General features: G+C 60.5%; 2 non-coding genes across 2 annotated transcripts; both read left to right on the forward strand.

Annotated features, from left to right (window-relative positions):
- Positions 1-12,468: 12,468 nt before the first annotated feature.
- Positions 12,469-12,587, forward strand: LOC131864321 (5S ribosomal RNA). The gene has a single exon (XR_009363153.1). It is a non-coding gene; the product is annotated as a 5S ribosomal RNA (ribosomal RNA).
- A 5,916-nt stretch (positions 12,588-18,503) lies between these two features.
- Positions 18,504-18,622, forward strand: LOC131864322 (5S ribosomal RNA). Its single transcript, XR_009363154.1, has one exon. It is a non-coding gene; the product is annotated as a 5S ribosomal RNA (ribosomal RNA).
- Positions 18,623-19,835: the final 1,213 nt, after the last annotated feature.

Raw genomic sequence — 19,835 nt, forward strand, 5'->3', positions numbered from 1 at the left:
CCTCCCCGCATAGCAATCGGGGTGTGAGGTTACGGATGCAGCATTGATAGCAATCGAGGTGGGAGGCGAAGGATGCAGAAGTGAGAGCCGAGGGATGTAGCAGAGATAGCAATCGGGGTGTGTGATGCAGAAGAGATAGCAATCGAGGTGTGCGGTGGGAAGGGCCCAGCAGCCAGAATGCATGAAGCGACGGATGAAGCAGTGATGACAACCGGGCTGTGAGGAGAGGAGGGATGCAGCCAAGAAAGCAATCAGGGCTCGAGGCAAGGGATGCATCAAGGATAGCAATCATGTTGTGAGGCGAGATTCCAAAGGCTAAACGTGAGAGGCTGCAGGGTCGACTCAGAGAGGTCTATGCATGTGAGAGGCTGAAAGCAAGGTCAACTCGGAGCGGTCTATGCATCGGGCGCGCTTGGGGCGACTACCAGTGCCAACCCCTTATCCCGCGACGCGTCCGACAAAGAGAACGTTCCAAGGCGGCAGAGGAGGTTACCAGCCGAAGGATGCAGTAGCAATAACAGGTATAGTTCCGCGGCGGCCGAGAAGACTCACCGCATAGGAATCGGGATGCGAGGCGAGGGATGCGGCGGGAAGGCCCCGACGGCTAAACGGAAGAGGCTGCAGGGCCGCCTCGGAATGGTCCAAGCATCGGACGCGATTGGGACGACTACCAGTGCCAACCCCTTATCCCGCGATGCGTCCGATACACAGATAGTTCCAAGGCGGCCGAGGAGCCTCACCGCATATCAATCGGGGTGCGAGGCGAGGGATGGGGCGGGAAGGCCCCAACGGCTAGACGGAAGAGGCTTCAGGGCCACCTCGGAATGCTCCAAGCATCGGACGCGCTTGGGGCGACTACCAGTGCCAACCCCTTATCCCGCGATGCGTCCGATACACAGATGGTTCCAAGGCGGCCGAGGAGCCTCACCGCATAGCAATCGGGGGTGCGAGGCGAGGGATGGGGCGGGAAGGCCCCAACGGCTAGACGGAAGAGGCTTCAGGGCCGCCTCGGAATGGTCCAAGCATCGGACGCGCTTGGGGCGACTACCAGTGACAACCCCTCATCCCGCGATGCGTCCGATACGAAGATGGTTCCAAGGCGGCCGAGGAGCCTCACCGCATAGCAATCGGGGTGCGAGGTGGGGGATGCGGCGAGATGGCCCCAACGGCTAGACGGAAGAGGCCACAGGGCCGCGTCGGAATAGTCCAAGCATCGGACGCGCTTGGGGCGACTACCAGTGACAACCCCTTATCCCGCGATGCGTCCGATACGAAGATAGTTCCAAGGCGGCCGAGGAGCCTCACCGCATAGCAATCCGGGTGCGAGGTGGGGGATGCGGCGAGATGGCCCCAACGGCTAGACGGAAGAGGCTGCAGGGCCGCCTCGGAATAGTCCAAGCATCGGACGCGCTTGGGGCGACTACCAGTGACAACCCCTTATCCCGCGATGCTTCCGATACGAAGACAGTTCCAAGGCGGCCGAGGAGCCTCACCGCATAGCAATGGGGGTGCGAGGTGAGGGATGCGGCGAGATGGCCCCAACGGCTAGACGGAAGAGGCCACAGGGCCGCCTCGGAATAGTCCAAGCATCGGACGCGCTTGGGGCGACTACCAGTGACAACCCCTTATCCCGCGATGCATCCGATACGAAGATAGTTCCCAGGCGGCCGAGGAGCCTCACCGCATAGCAATCGGGGTGCGAGGCGAGGGATGCGGCGAGATGGCCCCAAAGGGTAGACGGAAGAGGCTGCGGGGCCACCTCGGAATAGTCCAAGCATCGAACGCGCTTGGGGCGACTACCACTGCCAACCCCTTATCCCGCGATGCGTCCGATACACAGATAGTTCCGAGGCGGCCGAGGAGCTGGGGGATGCGGCGAGATGGCCCCAACGGCTAGACGGAAGAGGCTGCAGGGCCGCCTCGGAATAGTCCAAGCATCGGACGCGCTTGGGGCGACTACCAGTGACAACCCCTTATCCCGCGATGCGTCCGATACACAGATAGTTCCGAGGCGGCCAAGGAGCCTCACCGCATAGCAATCGTGGTGCGAGGTGGGGGATGCAGCGAGATGGCCCCAACGGCTAGACGGAAGAGGCTGCAGGGCCGCCTCGGAATGGTCCAAGCATCGGACGCGCTTGGGGCGACTACCACTGCCAACCCCTTATCCCGCGATGCGTCCGATACACAGATAGTTCCAAGGCGGCCGAGGAGCCTCACCGAATAGCAATCGGGGTGCGAGGCGAGGGATGCGGCGAGAAAGCCCCAACGGCTAGAGGGAAGAGGCTTCAGGTCCGCCTCGGAATGGTCCAAGCATCGGACGCGCTTGGGGCGACTACCAGTGACAACCCCTTATCCCGCGACGCGTCCGATACACAGATAGTTCCAAGGCGGCCGAGGAGCCTCACCGCATAGCAATCGGGGTGCGAGGCGAGGGATGCGGCGAGAAGGACCCAACGGCTAGACGGAAGAGGCTTCAGGGCCGCCTCGGAATGGTCCAAGCATCGGACGCGCTTGGGGCGACTACCAGTGACAACCCCTTATCCCGCGACGCGTCCGATACACAGATAGTTCCAAGGCGGCCGAGGAGCCTCACCGCATAGCAATCGGGGTGCGAGGCGAGGGATGCGGCGAGAAGGACCCAACGGCTAGACGGAAGAGGCTTCAGGTCCGCCTCGGAATGGTCCAAGCATCGGACGCGCTTGGGGCGACTACCAGTGACAACCCCTTATCCCGCGACGCGTCCGATACACAGATAGTTCCAAGGCGGCCGAGGAGCCTCACCGCATAGCAATCGGGGTGCGAGGCGAGGGATGCGGCGAGAAGGACCCAACGGCTAGACGGAAGAGGCTTCAGGGCCGCCTCGGAATGGTCCAAGCATCGGACGCGCTTGGGGCGACTACCAGTGACAACCCCTTATCCCGCGATGCGTCCGATACACAGATAGTTCCAAGGCGGCCGAGGAGCCTCACCGCATAGCAATCGGGGTGCGAGGCGAGGGATGCGGCGAGAAGGACCCAACGGCTAGACGGAAGAGGCTTCAGGGCCGCCTCGGAATGGTCCAAGCATCGGACGCGCTTGGGGCGACTACCAGTGACAACCCCTTATCCCGCGACGCGTCCGATACACAGATAGTTCCAAGGCGGCCGAGGAGCCTCACCGCATAGCAATCGGGGTGCGAGGCGAGGGATGCGGCAAGAAGGACCCAACGGCTAGACGGAAGAGGCTTCAGGGCCGCCTCGGAATGGTCCAAGCATCGGACGCGCTTGGGGCGACTACCAGTGACAACCCCTTATCCCGCGACGCGTCCGATACACAGATAGTTCCAAGGCGGCCGAGGAGCCTCACCGCATAGCAATCGGGGTGCGAGGCGAGGGATGCGGCGAGAAGGACCCAACGGCTAGACGGAAGAGGCTTCAGGTCCGCCTCGGAATGGTCCAAGCATCGGACGCGCTTGGGGCGACTACCAGTGACAACCCCTTATCCCGCGACGCGTCCGATACACAGATAGTTCCAAGGCGGCCGAGGAGCCTCACCGCATAGCAATCGGGGTGCGAGGCGAGGGATGCGGCGAGAAGGACCCAACGGCTAGACGGAAGAGGCTTCAGGGCCGCCTCGGAATGGTCCAAGCATCGGACGCGCTTGGGGCGACTACCAGTGACAACCCCTTATCCCGCGACGCGTCCGATACACAGATAGTTCCAAGGCGGCCGAGGAGCCTCACCGCATAGCAATCGGGGTGCGAGGCGAGGGATGCGGCGAGAAGGACCCAACGGCTAGACGGAAGAGGCTTCAGGGCCGCCTCGGAATGGTCCAAGCATCGGACGCGCTTGGGGCGACTACCAGTGACAACCCCTTATCCCGCGATGCGTCCGATACACAGATAGTTCCAAGGCGGCCGAGGAGCCTCACCGCATAGCAATCGGGGTGCGAGGCGAGGGATGCGGCGAGAAGGACCCAACGGCTAGACGGAAGAGGCTTCAGGGCCGCCTCGGAATGGTCCAAGCATCGGACGCGCTTGGGGCGACTACCAGTGACAACCCCTTATCCCGCGACGCGTCCGATACACAGATAGTTCCAAGGCGGCCGAGGAGCCTCACCGCATAGCAATCGGGGTGCGAGGCGAGGGATGCGGCGAGAAGGACCCAACGGCTAGACGGAAGAGGCTTCAGGGCCGCCTCGGAATGGTCCAAGCATCGGACGCGCTTGGGGCGACTACCAGTGACAACCCCTTATCCCGCGACGCGTCCGATACACAGATAGTTCCAAGGCGGCCGAGGAGCCTCACCGCATAGCAATCGGGGTGCGAGGCGAGGGATGCGGCGAGAAGGACCCAACGGCTAGACGGAAGAGGCTTCAGGGCCGCCTCGGAATGGTCCAAGCATCGGACGCGCTTGGGGCGACTACCAGTGACAACCCCTTATCCCGCGACGCGTCCGATACACAGATAGTTCCAAGGCGGCCGAGGAGCCTCACCGCATAGCAATCGGGGTGCGAGGCGAGGGATGCGGCGAGAAGGACCCAACGGCTAGACGGAAGAGGCTTCAGGGCCGCCTGGGAATGGTCCATGCATCGCACGCGCTTGGGGCGACTACCAGTGACAACCCCTTATCCCGCGACGCGTCCGATACACAGATAGTTCCAAGGCGGCCGAGGAGCCTCACCGCATAGCAATCGGGGTGCGAGGCGAGGGATGCGGCGAGAAGGACCCAACGGCTAGACGGAAGAGGCTTCAGGGCCGCCTCGGAATGGTCCAAGCATCGGACGCGCTTGGGGCGACTACCAGTGACAACCCCTTATCCCGCGACGCGTCCGATACACAGATAGTTCCAAGGCGGCCGAGGAGCCTCACCGCATAGCAATCGGGGTGCGAGTCGAGGGATGCGGCGAGAAGGACCCAACGGCTAGACGGAAGAGGCTTCAGGGCCGCCTCGGAATGGTCCAAGCATCGGACGCGCTTGGGGCGACTACCAGTGACAACCCCTTATCCCGCGATGCGTCTGATACACAGATAGTTCCAAGGCGGCCGAGGAGCCTCACCGCATAGCAATCGGGGTGCGAGGCAAGGGATGCGGCGAGAAGGACCCAACGGCTAGACGGAAGAGGCTTCAGGGCCGCCTCGGAATGGTCCAAGCATCGGACGCGCTTGGGGCGACTACCGTTGCCAACCCCTTATCCCGCGATGCGTCTGATACACAGATAGTTCCGAGGCGGCCGAGGAGCCTCACCGCATAGCAATCGGGTTGCGAGGCAGATTATTGGGAAGGGAACCCCCTGGGATGCGGCTCAAGCAGTGCCCAAAGGGACTGGAATGCGGAATCACATCGAGAGACCCAAATGCTATACGAGGGCTCAAATCGAATTATCGATTTGGCCACGACATGGACGCATCGGAACGACTACCTTTGCCGAACCACTCGCAATTGCATCCATACCGAAACCAATAGACATTTCCGTTAGAGCCCTCGCATAGCATTCGGGAATCTCGCATGCCCCTCTAAATCGACCAATGCTGGCGCTCAACGAAAATCCGAGCGCTACCACCGTTCGAGCGCCAGCATTGGTCGAGTTAGAGGGGCACGGGGGAGAATGCTCCAGTCAACACCTCCCCTATATAAGTTATTTGTCCGATTCTCGCACAACCGTAGTCTGCCTCGTCGAATCAAACAACGGTCCCAGATTCCGACTTCCGTTCCGTAGAGACCCAAAAGCTAGATGGAGGCTCGCAAGAAAGAGAGTCGGCGCATAGCAATCGGGTTTCTCGAACGTTTAGGGACCGAGCTCACTTGCGGATAGGGCAAAATCCGCCAAGCAACCCAAAAGCTAGACGGGGGCTCGAATCGAATCGCCTAGGCGGCCACAACAACGACGTGTTGGATCGACTACCAGTGCCAAACCATTCAGCAAGACTAGTCTGTGTCGAGGCCGGATAGAGATTCTCAGAGAGCGCCCGTATAGCATTTAGGAGACCTGCCGCGTCCCTCACACTCGACAAATGGTGGTGCACGTTTATAAATCCGAGCGATCCCAACCCTTTCAAGCACCAACATCGGTCGAGATAGAGGGGCACGGAGGGGGCTGCGTGAGACAACACAGTCCCCTATATAAGTTATTTGTCCGATTCTCACACATCCGAAGAATGGTCATCAAATCGGACAACAGCCCAAACTTCCGACTTCCGTCCCAGAAAGCCCAAGAGCTATCTAAAACGTTCATGGCCGGAACTCGATCGCGGCTATACCAGTCCGCCAAGCAACCCAAAAGCTAGACTGGAGCTCTAGTCGAATCACCTCTGTGGCCATTGCAAGGACGTGTTGGAGCGACTACCATTGCCGAACCATTCCGCAGGTCGAGTCCATACCAAGGCCGCATAGAGATTCACGATGAGCTCCTGCATAGCAATCAGGAGACTTGCCGTGTCCATCACAATCGATAAATCCTGGTGCAAGATTTTTGCATCCGAGCGCTCCAACCAGTCGAGCACCAGCATCAATCGACATAAACGGGCACGGGGGGAGGATGCTCGAGAACACTACCTCCCCTATATAAGTTATTTGTCCGATTCTCAAGCAGCCGAAGTCTGGTCATCGAATCGGGTCAAAGACCACAACTTCCGACTTTACCCACAATGCAAGTCATCGAATCGAACATCGGCCCCCGAGTCGGACTCCATGCGTATGTCAGGTCATCGGACCCAAATTCCGCCTTCCTGCGCATGGCGGGCCATCAATATCAACTCGGTCATCGGACCCAAACTCCGCCTTTCTGCGCATGGCACGCCTTCAAATCGGTCATCGGACCCAAATTCCGCCTTCCTGTGCATGGCGGGCCATCAACATCAACTCGGTCATCGGACCCAAATTCCGCCTTTCTGCGCATGGCACGCCATCAACTCGGTCATCGGACCCAAATTCCGCCTTCCTGCGCATGGCAGGTCATCGGACACAAATTCAGACCTCGCCAATATGCCTACGTATCGAATCGGTCATCGGACCCAACTTCCGACTTCATCCATACTGTAGGGTCTTTGAGGTTGGCGCGGTGCGCTCAACCCGGGGAGTCGACCCATCGAAGCATACACCTCCCCTATATAAGCTATTTGTCCGATTCCCACACCTGTGTAGTTTGCACCTCTGACCAGGACATCGACCCCAACTTCCGAACTCGACTGCAACGACGGCACCAGCGCCTTGGTGCGCACCTTGCGACGCACAGTCCCAACATTCGCCTTCCTGCACATGGCAGGTCATCGGACCCAAATTCCGACCTCGCGAGTATGCCTACATATCGAATCGGTCATCGGACACAACTTCCGACTTCATCCATACCGTAGGGTCTTTGAGGTTGGCGCGGTGCGCTCAACCCGGGGAGTCGACCCAACGAAGCATACACCTCCCCTATATAAGCTATTTGTCCGATTCCCACACCTGTGTAGTTTGCACCTCCGATCAGGACATCGACCCCAACTTCCGAACTCGCCTGCAACGACCGAACCAGCGCCTTGGTGCGCACCTTGCAACGCACAGTGCCAACATTCGCCTTCCTGCACATGGCAGGTCATCGGACCCAAATTCCGACCTCGCGAGTATGCCTACATATCGAATCGGTCATCGGACCCAACTTCCGACTTCATCCATACCGTAGGGTCTTTGAGGTTGGCGCGGTGCGCTCAACCCGGGGAGTCGACCCAACGAAGCATACACCTCCCCTATATAAGCTATTTGTCCGATTCCCACACCTGTGTAGCTTGCACCTCCGATCAGGACATCGACCCCAACTTCCGAACTCGACTAAAAAGACCGCACCAGCACCTTGGTGTGCACCTTGCAACGCACAGTGCCAACATTCGCCTTCCTGCACATGGCAGGTCATCGGACCCAAATTCCGACCTCATGAGCATACCTACTAATCGAATCGGTCATCGGACCCAACTTCCGACTTCATCCATACCGTAGGGTCTTTGAGGTTGGCGCGGTGCGCTCAACCTGGGGAGTCGACCCATCGAAGCATACACCTCCCCTATATAAGCTATTTGTCCGATTCCGACACCTGTGTAGTTTGCACCTCCGCTCAGGACATCGACCCCAACTTCCGAACTCGCCTGCAACGACCGAACCAGCGCCTTGGTGCGCACCAAAAGTGCGCACTTTTGGAGGGCACTTTTGTGCGCTCCAAAGGTGCGCACTTTTGGAGGGCACTTTTGTGCGCTCCAAAGGTGCGCACTTTTGGAGGGCACTTTTTGGAGGGCACTTTTGTGCGCTCCAAAGGTGCGCACTTTTGGAGGGCACTTTTTGGAGGGCACTTTTCTGCGCTCCAAAGGTGCGCACTTTTGGAGGGCACTTTTTGGAGGGCACTTTTCTGCGCTCCAAAGGTGCGCACTTTTGGAGGGCACTTTTTGGAGGGCACTTTTCTGCGCTCCAAAGGTGCGCACTTTTGGAGGGCACTTTTTGGAGGGCACTTTTCTGCGCTCCAAAGGTGCGCACTTTTGGAGGGCACTTTTGTGCACTCCAAAGGTGCACACTTTTGGAGGGCACTTTTTGGAGGGCACTTTTCTGCACTCCAAAGGTGCGCACTTTTGGAGGGCACTTTTTGGAGGGCACTTTTGTGCGCTCCAAAGGTGCGCACTTTTGGAGGGCACTTTTTGGAGGGCACTTTTGTGCGCTCCAAAGGTGCGCACTTTTGGAGGGCACTTTTGTGCACTCCAAAGGTGCGCACTTTTGGAGGGCACTTTTCCTGCGCTCCAAAGGTGCACACCTAGGTGAGCACCTTCGACCACACCTTGTAGCACACCAAACTCTGACTTTCGACTTCATCCGCAATGCAGGGTCTTTGAGGTTGGCGCAATGCGCACAACCAGGGGAGTCGACCCATCAAACCCAACACCTCCCCTATATAAGCTATTTGTCTGATTCTCATACATGCGTAGCCTGCAGGAGCAATTAGGACATCGACCCCAACTTTCGGCTTCTAAACGAAAACAAGGTCTTTGAGGTTGGTGTAATGCGAACAACTAGGGGAGTCAACCCATCAAACCCAACACCTCCCCTATATAAGCTATTTGTCTGATTCTCATACATGTGTAGTCTACAGGAGCAATTAGGACATCGACCCCAACTTTTGACTTCTTAACGAAAACAAGGTCTTTGAGGTTGACGTAATGCGCACAACCAGGGGAGTCGACCCATCAAACCCAACACCTCCCCTATATAAGCTATTTGTCCGATTCTCATACATGTGTAGCCTACAGGAGCCATTAGGACATTGACCCCAACTTTTGACTTCTTAACGAAAACAAGGTCTTTGAGGTTGGCGTAATGCGCACAACCAAGGGAGTTGACCCATCAAACCCAACACCTCCCCTATATAAGCTATTTGTCTGATTCTCATACATGTGTAGCCTGCAACAACGATTAGGACATCCACCCCAACTTCTGAATTCGTCTGCGTTGACCGCACCAAAGGTGCACGCCTTGGTGCTCACCAAAATCCGACTTCCGACTTCTTCTGCTATGCGGGGTCTTTGAGGTTGGCGCAGTGCGCACAACCAGGGGAGTCAACCCACCGAATGCAACACCTCCCCTATATAAGCTATTTGTCTGATTCTCATACATGCGTAGACTGCAGCAATGATTAGGACATCCACCCCAACTTTTGACTTCTTAAACAAGACAGGGTCTTTGAAGTTGGTGCAGTGCACACAACCAGGGGAGTCGACCCATCAAACGCAACACCTCCCCTATATAAAGCTATTTGTCCGATTCTCATACGTGTAGTCTGCAGCAGCGATTAGGACATCGACCCCAACTTCCGAATTCGTTTGCATTGACCGCACCAAAGGTGCACGCCTTGGTGTGCACCTTGGAGTGCACTTTGGTGCTCACCTCGGTGCACACTTTGGTGTGCACCTCGGTGTGCACCAAAGGTGCGCACCTTGGAGCGCACCAAAGGTGTACACTTTGGAGCGCACCACATAGGGTCTTTGAGAGGTTGGCGCAGTGCGCACACCAAGGTGGGTGTTGAGGTGCGTGCCGAGGTGGGTGGGTGCTAGGGTGCGCTCCATGGTGGGTGCCAGGGTGGGTGCGTGCTAGGGTGGATTCCAAAGAGGGTCATAGGGTGGGTGCCAAGGTGGGTTGGTGATATAGTGGGTTCAAAGGTGGGTACTAGGGTGGGTTCCAAGGTGGGTCACAAGTTGGGTGCCAGGATGCGTGGGTGTTAGGTTGGGTGCCAAGGTGGGCTCCTGCGTGGGTGGGTGCTAGGGTGGGTTTCAAGGTGGACGCGAGGGCGGGTGCCAAGGTGGGTAACAAGTTGGGTGTTAGGATGGGTGAGTGCTAGAGTGGGTGCCAAGGTGGGTGGGTGCTAAGGTGGATGCCAAGGTGGTTCACAGGGTGGGTGGGTTCTAGGGTGAGTTCCAAGGTGGGTCACAGGTTTAGTGCTAGGGTGCGTGTCAAGGCGGGTGTCGAGGTGCCTGGGTGCTAGGGTGTGGATGCCAATGTGGGTCATAGGGTGGGTACTAGGGTGGGCTGCAATGTGGGTGCCAAGGTGGGTAACATGCTCGGTTGGTTCTAAATTGGGTGTCAGGGTGGGTGTGCACCCACCTTGCCCGAGGTGGGTGCCAAGGTGCCAGTGTGGGTGGGTGCTAAGGTGGATGCCAAGGTGGGTGAGAAGGTGGGTGATAGGTTGAGTGGTAGGATGGGTGGGTGCCAAGATGGGTCACAGGGTGGGTGCAAGGGTGGGTAGGTGCTAGGGTTGGTGTCAGGGTGGGTGGGTGCTAGGTTGGGTTCCAAGGTGGGTGCGAGGGTGAGTGTCAAGGTGGGTCACAGGTTAGGTGCTAGGATGGGTGAGTGCTAGGGTGCAAAGGTGCCAGGGTGGGTGCTAGGATGGGTCGATGCTAGGGTGAGTGGCAAGGTGGGTCCACAAGTGTCAAGGTGGGTGCCGAGGTGGGTGCCAACTTGGGTTCCAAGGTGGGTGCCAAGTGGGCGACTGCTATGGTGGATGCCAAGGTGGGTCACGGGGTGGGTGCCAAGTTGCTAGGTTGTGTTCCAAGGTGGGTGCCAACGTGGCTGCTAGGGTGCGTGGGTTAAAGGGTGTGTCACAACGTGGGTGCCAGGATGGGTGCGCACCCACACTGGCCAAGACGGGTGCAAGGTTGGGTTCCAAGCCCGGTCACAGGCTGGGTGCTAGGATGGGTGGGTGCCAAGGTGGGCACCAGGGTGGGTGCACCCACCCTGGCCAAGGTGGGTCACGGGGTGGGTCCTAGGGTGGGTAACGGGGTGGGTACTAAGGTGCGTGCCAAGGTGGGTCATGGGGTGGGTGCCAAGGTGGGCACCAGGGTGGGTGTGCACCAACCCTAGCCAGGGTAGGTCACGGGGTGGTTGTCGGGGTGGGCGTCAAGGAGCCAAGGTGGGTGGCAAGTAGCCAAGTTGCGTGCCAAGGTGGGTGTCGGGGTGGGTGCCAAGGATCCAAGGTGGGTGCCAAGGAACCAAGGTGGGTGTCTGGGTGGGTGCCGAGGTGGGAGCCAGGGTGGGTCCCAAGGTGAGTGCAAAGGTGGGTGCCAGGGTCAAGGTGAGTGCCAATGTGGGTTCCAAGGTGCCAGGGTCAGGGTGAGTGCCAATGTGGGTTCAAAGGTGCTAAGTTGGGTGCGAGGTTGGGTGCGAGGGTGGGTGGGTGCCAAGGTGTGCTAGGTGGAAGCCCGGGTGGGTCGGCATCCCATGGGTGTCGAGTTGGGTGCCTGATGGGTGCTTCTTGTCAAGTTTTAGTCGTCGGGACTCATTTCGAGCCTTAGAGGTCGTTTCTTGTCCGGTTGCCCTGTCTTCGACCTGGGAACCCAATTTTGGTCCTCGGGTCCCATTTTTTTTTGTCTCGCATCCCACTTTTGGCCTGTGGCCTTTTCGGGGTCGATTCTCGTTTTGGGCATCAGAGCATGTTTCTTCTCCTAAAACCCAATATTTGTTTATTAAGTCTCGGAACACATTTTTGTTCTCGTGGACCCATCATGGGTCTTGGAACGCATTTGTGGTCCTTGGGTCCCATTTTGCATCCCGAAACTTGTGTTTTGGTGCTTGATCCCTATTTTGGGTGCCCACCTTGCACCAAGTGCGCACCCGGGGCAAACCGAGCGCCTTGGTGCACCGGGGCAAGATCGAGCGTGCACCCGAGGCGCCCCGAACATGCACCAAGGTGCACTCGGCCCACATGTGAGCGCAGGTCGTTGCGCCCGAGGTGGTGTGTGGGCACCGCGTTGCAGACGGGACACTGCACGCACACGACGCCCCGTCCAGGTGCACGCACGTAGGCCGGGCCGGGTGCACACCCGACGCCCTAGCAAGGTGCGCGCACCCGGGCAGGGCTCACACTTGGCGAACGGGGCGCACTTCGCGAGGGAGGGTGTGCACCTCGACGGGGGTGGGTGGCCGGGGTGGATTCGCACGTGGGTCGCGGTTTGCTAAGTACACACTGCGACAAGCTCATAACGGGTGCGATCATACCAGCGTTAGTGCACCGGATCCCATCAGAACTCCGCAGTTAAGCGCGCTTGGGCCGGAGTAGTACTGGGATGGGTGACCTCCCGGGAAGTCCCGGTGTTGCACCCTTTTTTAGTTTTTCGCCGGGCGTCGCAATGCTATTTGAATAAACCTTTTGCCCGTTTGCGTTCTCGTCGGGGCCGGGCCGGGCCGGGGTGCGCTGCCCGCACTACCGCGCGCGCGGGGGGCGACACCGAGCGCGCACCCGAGGCGCCCCGAGCACACAGGCCACGGTGCAACCCGGGCGTTGTGCGCGCACCCCGGTGCGCCCGAGGTGCTGCGCGCGCACCCAGGTGAAATCGGTGTGCACCTCGGCCAGTGCGCGCTCGGTCGAGTCGCGCACGTTGGCCAAGGTGCACGGTGATGTTTCTTACTCTAAGGTTCCGCACCAGACGCCCGGGACAGGTGAGCGAAGCTGGGCGGGGCCGGGTGCGCGGCCGGGGCAGGTGCACGCAGCTGGAGAGAGCTTTGGAGCACACCAGAGGTGCGCACCTTGGAGCACACTTCGGAGCGCACCAATGATGCGCTCCATTCAAAAGTTTCCTGAAAAGGCAAAAAAAGTTGAGATTATAGAATTTCCCACTTGAGAGATTGTAAAAAAAAAAAATTTAAAATGAAGGAAACGCGGGTGCCAAGGTGTGCGCGCCCGGGTGCGCAGCCCAGCCAAGGTGTGCGCACCAAGGCGCCCACCCTGGCGAAGGTGCACGCAAGGTGCGCACCCGAGGCAAACCGGACAATTAACCCAACTTTCGACTTCGCGCGCACCTGCGCACCTTGGAGCGCACTTCGGAGCGCTCCTTGTTGCGCACCAATCTTGGGCACCTCGGAGTGCACCATGGCGCCCACCAAGGTGCGCACCCGGGGCAAACCGAGCTCCGACTTCGTGCGCACCTTGGAGCGCACGAAAGGTGCGCACCATGGCGCCCACCAAGGTGCGCAGCCCAGCCAAGGCGTGCGCATCAAGGTGCGCACCCTGGCGAAGGTGCGCACCCGGGGCAAACCGAGCTCCGACTTCGTGCGCACCTTGGAGCGCACAAAGGGTGCGCAACCCAGCCAAGGTGTGCGCACCCCGGGCAAACCGAGCTCCGAATCGTGCGCACCTTGGAGCACACTTCGGAGCCCTCCTTGGTGCGCACCGATGTTGCGCACCTCGGAGCGCACCCGGGGAAAACAATGCAATTAACCCGACTTTCGACTTCGTGGGCACCTCGGAGCGCTCTCGGGTTCGCACCTCGGAGCACACCGAGGTGCGCACCTTTGATGCGCTGCCTTCACCAATTTCCAGAAAAGGCAAGAAAACATTGAGAAGGTGTGCGCACCGAGGTGCCCACCCTGGCGAAGGTGCACGCGAGGTGCGCACCCGGGGCAAACCGGGCTCCGACTTCGTGCACGCCATGCTGCGCACCTTGGAGGGCCATGGTGCGCACCTTGGAGCACACTTCGGAGCGCTCAATGGTGCCCAACCCAGCCAAGGTGCCCACCGCGGCGAAGGTGCACGCGAGGTGCGCACCCGGGGCAAACCGGGCTCCGACTTCGTGCACGCCGCACCTTGGAGCACACTTCGGAGCGCTCCTTGGTGCGCACCAGGGCGCGCAACCCAGCCGAGGTGCCCACCCCGGCGAAGGTGCACGCGGGGTGCGCACCCGAGGCAAACCGGGCTCCGACTTCGTGCACGCCATGGTGCCCACCGCGGCGAAGGTGCACGCGAGGTGCGCACCCGGGGCAAACCGGGCTCCGACTTCGTGCACGCCGCACCTTGGAGCACACTTCGGAGCGCTCCTTGGTGCGCACCAGGGCGCGCAACCCAGCCGAGGTGCCCACCCCGGCGAAGGTGCACGCGAGGTGCGCACCCGGGGCAAACCGGGCTCCGACTTCGTGCACGCCATGGTGCCCACCGCGGTGAAGGTGCACGCGAGGTGCGCACCCGGGGCAAACCGGGCTCCGACTTCGTGCACGCCGCACCTTGGAGCACACTTCGGAGCGCTCCTTGGTGCGCACCATGGTGCCCACCAGGGCGCGCAACCCCGCCGAAGGTGCACGCGAGGTGCGCACCCGGGGCAAACCGGGCTCCGACTTCGTGCACGCCGCACCTTGGAGCACACTTCGGAGCGCTCCTTGGTGCGCACCAGGGCGCGCAACCCCGCCGAAGGTGCACGCGAGGTGCGCACCCGGGGCAAACCGGGCTCCGACTTCGTGCACGCCATGGTGCGCACCAGGGTGCCCACCGCGGCGAAGGTGCGCACCCGGGGCAAACCGGGCTCCGACTTCGTGCACGCCGCACCTTGGAGCACACTTCGGAGCGCTCCTTGGTGCGCACCAGGGCGCGCAACCCAGCCGAGGTGCCCACCCCGGCGAAGGTGCACGCGAGGTGCGCACCCGGGGCAAACCGGGCTCCGACTTCGTGCACGCCATGGTGCCCACCGCGGCGAAGGTGCGCACCCGGGGCAAACCGGGCTAGGACTTCGTGCACGCCGCACCTTGGAGCACACTTCGGAGCGCTCCTTGGTGCGCACCATGGTGCCCACCAGGCCGCGCAACCCAGCCAAGGTGTGCGCACCAAGGTGCACGCGAGGTGCGCACCCGGGGCAAACCGGGGTCCGGCTTCGTGCACGCCGCACCTTGGAGCACACATCGGGGCGCTCCCGGGTTCGCACCGGCGTTGCGCACCGTGGTGGGCACCTCGGAGCGCACCGTGGTGGGCACCTCGGAGCACACCAAGGTGGGCAGCGAGGTGCGCACCTTTGATGCGATGCCTTCACTAATTTCCATAAAAGGCAAAAGAAAACGAGATTTTAAAATTTCCGTTTTGAAAGATAGTGAGAAAAAGGGAATGCTGGTGCCATCTTGAGCCCGCCCTGGTGCGCAGCCCAGCCAAGGTGTGCGCACCAAGGTGCCCACCCTGGCGAAGGTGCGCGCCCGGGCAATTAACCCAACTTCCAACTTCGCGCGCGCCAGGGTGGGAGCGCACCCAACAACCGGGCCTGGGAAGAGCCAATGCGAGAAACCCCACCAAACGCTCTGACAAAAAAAGAGGGGGCGCTCCAGTAACCCCGCTTCGGAGCGCACCCTGGGCAAACCCAGCCAGGGTGCCCACCCCGGCCAAGGTGCAGGCGAGGTGCGCACCCGGGGCAAACCGGGCTCCGACAACGTGCACGCCGCACCTTGGAGCACACTTCGTAGCGCTCCCGGGTGCGCACCTCAGAGCACACCAAGGTGGGCAGCGAGGTGCGCACCTTTGATGCGCTGCCTTCACTAATTTCCAGAAAAGGCAAAAAAAAGAGGAGATTTTAAAATTTCCGTTTTGAAAGATAGTGAAAAAAACGGAACGCGGGTGCCATCTTGAGCCCGCCCGGGTGCACAGCCCAGGTAAGGTGCCCACCCTGGCAAAGGTGCGCACCCGGGCAATTAACCCTACTTCCGACTTCGTGCGCGCCAGGGTGGCAACCGGGCCTGGGAAGAGCCAATGCGAGAAACCCCACCAAACGCTCCGACAAAAAAAGAGGCGGCGCTCCAATAACCCCGCTTCGGAGCGCAGCCGGGGCAAACCCAGCCAAGGTGCCCACCCCGACGAAGGTGCACGCGAGGTGCGCACCCGGGGCAAACCGGGCTCCGACAACGTGCACGCAGCACCTTGGAGCACACTTCGAAGCACTCCCGGGTGCCCACCGGCGTTGCGCACCGTGGTGGGCAGCGAGGTGCGCACCTTTGATGCGCTGCCTTCACTAATTTCCAGAAAAGGCAAAAAAAAATGAGATTTTAAAATTTCCGTTTTGAAAGATAGTGAAAAAAACGGAACGCGGGTGCCATCTTGAGCCCGCCCTGGTGCGCAGCCCAGGCAAGGCATGCGCACCAAGGTGCCCACCCGCGGTGCACGCCCGGGGCAAACCGGGCTCCGACTTCGTGCAGGCCGCACCTTGGAGCACACTTCGGAGCGCTCCTTGGTGCGCACCATGGTGCCCACCAGGGCGCACCCGGGGCAAACCGGGCTCCGACTTCGTGCACGCCGCACCTTGGAGCACACATCGGAGCGCTCCCAGGTTCGCACCAGCGTTGCGCACCTTTGATGCGCTGCCTTCACTAATTTCCAGAAAAGGCAAAAAAAAACGATATTTTAAAATTTCCGTTCTGAAAGATAGTGAAAAAAACGGAACGCGGGTGCCATCTTGAGCCCTTCCTGGTGCGCAGCCCAGGCAAGTTGTGCGCACCAAGGTGCCCACCCTGGCGGAGGTGCGCGCCCGGGGCAAACCGGGCTCCGACTTCGTGCACTGCATGGTGCCCACCAAGGCGCGCAACCCAGCCAAGGTGCCCACTGCAGCGAAGGTGCACGCGAGGTGCGCACCCGAGGTGCACACCCGGGGCAAACCGAGCTCCGACTTCGTGCACGCCGCACCTTGGAGCACACTTCAGAGCGCTCCTTGGTGCGCACCAGGGCGCGCAACCCAGCCAAGGTGCTCACCCCGGCGAAGGTGCACGCGAGGTGCGCACCCGGGGCAAGCCGGGCTCGGACTTCGTGCACGCCGCACCTTGGAGCACACATCGGAGCGCTCCCGGGTTCGCACCAGCATTGCGCACCTTTGATGCGCTGCCTTCACTAATTTCCAGAAAAGGCAAAAAAAAAAAAAAAACGAGATTTTAAAATTTCCGTTTTGAAAGATAGTGAAAAAAACGGAACGCGGGTGCCATCTTGAGCCCGCCCTGGTGTGCAGCCCAGGCAAGTTGTGCGCACCAAGGCACCCACCCTGGCCAAGGTGGGTCACGGGGTGGGTCCTAGGGTGGGTAACGGGGTGGGTACTAAGGTGCGTGCCAAGGTGGGTCATGGGGTGGGTGCCAAGGTGGGCACCAGGGTGGGTGTGCACCAACCCTAGCCAGGGTAGGTCACGGGGTGGTTGTCGGGGTGGGCGTCAAGGAGCCAAGGTGGGTGGCAAGTAGCCAAGTTGCGTGCCAAGGTGGGTGTCGGGGTGGGTGCCAAGGATCCAAGGTGGGTGCCAAGGAACCAAGGTGGGTGTCTGGGTGGGTGCCGAGGTGGGAGCCAGGGTGGGTCCCAAGGTGAGTGCAAAGGTGGGTGCCAGGGTCAAGGTGAGTGCCAATGTGGGTTCCAAGGTGCCAGGGTCAGGGTGAGTGCCAATGTGGGTTCAAAGGTGCTAAGTTGGGTGCGAGGTTGGGTGCGAGGGTGGGTGGGTGCCAAGGTGTGCTAGGTGGAAGCCCGGGTGGGTCGGCATCCCATGGGTGTCGAGTTGGGTGCCTGATGGGTGCTTCTTGTCAAGTTTTAGTCGTCGGGACTCATTTCGAGCCTTAGAGGTCGTTTCTTGTCCGGTTGCCCTGTCTTCGACCTGGGAACCCAATTTTGGTCCTCGGGTCCCATTTTTTTTTGTCTCGCATCCCACTTTTGGCCTGTGGCCTTTTCGGGGTCGATTCTCGTTTTGGGCATCAGAGCATGTTTCTTCTCCTAAAACCCAATATTTGTTTATTAAGTCTCGAAACACATTTTTGTTCTCGTGGACCCATCATGGGTCTTGGAACGCATTTGTGGTCCTTGGGTCCCATTTTGCATCCCGAAACTTGTGTTTTGGTGCTTGATCCCTATTTTGGGTGCCCACCTTGCACCAAGTGCGCACCCGGGGCAAACCGAGCGCCTTGGTGCACCGGGGCAAGATCGAGCGTGCACCCGAGGCGCCCCGAACATGCACCAAGGTGCACTCGGCCCACATGTGAGCGCAGGTCGTTGCGCCCGAGGTGGTGTGTGGGCACCGCGTTGCAGACGGGACACTGCACGCACACGACGCCCCGTCCAGGTGCACGCACGTAGGCCGGGCCGGGTGCACACCCGACGCCCTAGCAAGGTGCGCGCACCCGGGCAGGGCTCACACTTGGCGAACGGGGCGCACTTCGCGAGGGAGGGTGTGCACCTCGACGGGGGTGGGTGGCCGGGGTGGATTCGCACGTGGGTCGCGGTTTGCTAAGTACACACTGCGACAAGCTCATAACGGGTGCGATCATACCAGCGTTAGTGCACCGGATCCCATCAGAACTCCGCAGTTAAGCGCGCTTGGGCCGGAGTAGTACTGGGATGGGTGACCTCCCGGGAAGTCCCGGTGTTGCACCCTTTCTTAGTTTTTCGCCGGGCGTCGCAATGCTATTTGAATAAACCTTTTGCCCGTTTGCGTTCTCGTCGGGGCCGGGCCGGGCCGGGGTGCGCTGCCCGCACTACCGCGCGCGCGGGGGCGACACCGAGCGCGCACCCGAGGCGCCCCGAGCACACAGGCCACGGTGCAACCCGGGCGTTGTGCGCGCACCCCGGTGCGCCCGAGGTGCTGCGCGCGCACCCAGGTGAAATCGGTGTGCACCTCGGCCAGTGCGCGCTCGGTCGAGTCGCGCACGTTGGCCAAGGTGCACGGTGATGTTTCTTACTCTAAGGTTCCGCACCAGACGCCCGGGACAGGTGAGCGAAGCTGGGCGGGGCCGGGTGCGCGGCCGGGGCAGGTGCACGCAGCTGGAGAGAGCTTTGGAGCACACCAGAGGTGCGCACCTTGGAGCACACTTCGGAGCGCACCAATGATGCGCTCCATTCAAAAGTTTCCTGAAAAGGCAAAAAAAGTTGAGATTATAGAATTTCCCACTTGAGAGATTGTAAAAAAAAAAAATTTAAAATGAAGGAAACGCGGGTGCCAAGGTGTGCGCGCCCGGGTGCGCAGCCCAGCCAAGGTGTGCGCACCAAGGCGCCCACCCTGGCGAAGGTGCACGCAAGGTGCGCACCCGAGGCAAACCGGACAATTAACCCAACTTTCGACTTCGCGCGCACCTGCGCACCTTGGAGCGCACTTCGGAGCGCTCCTTGGTGCGCACCAATCTTGGGCACCTCGGAGTGCACCATGGCGCCCACCAAGGTGCGCACCCGGGGCAAACCGAGCTCCGACTTCGTGCGCACCTTGGAGCGCACGAAAGGTGCGCACCATGGCGCCCACCAAGGTGCGCAGCCCAGCCAAGGCGTGCGCATCAAGGTGCGCACCCTGGCGAAGGTGCGCACCCGGGGCAAACCGAGCTCCGACTTCGTGCGCACCTTGGAGCGCACAAAGGGTGCGCAACCCAGCCAAGGTGTGCGCACCCCGGGCAAACCGAGCTCCGAATCGTGCGCACCTTGGAGCACACTTCGGAGCCCTCCTTGGTGCGCACCGATGTTGCGCACCTCGGAGCGCACCCGGGGAAAACAATGCAATTAACCCGACTTTCGACTTCGTGGGCACCTCGGAGCGCTCTCGGGTTCGCACCTCGGAGCACACCGAGGTGCGCACCTTTGATGCGCTGCCTTCACCAATTTCC

This window comes from Cryptomeria japonica, unplaced genomic scaffold (genome assembly GCF_030272615.1).
Source record: "Cryptomeria japonica unplaced genomic scaffold, Sugi_1.0 HiC_scaffold_83, whole genome shotgun sequence".
NCBI lineage: Eukaryota > Viridiplantae > Streptophyta > Pinopsida > Cupressales > Cupressaceae > Cryptomeria > Cryptomeria japonica.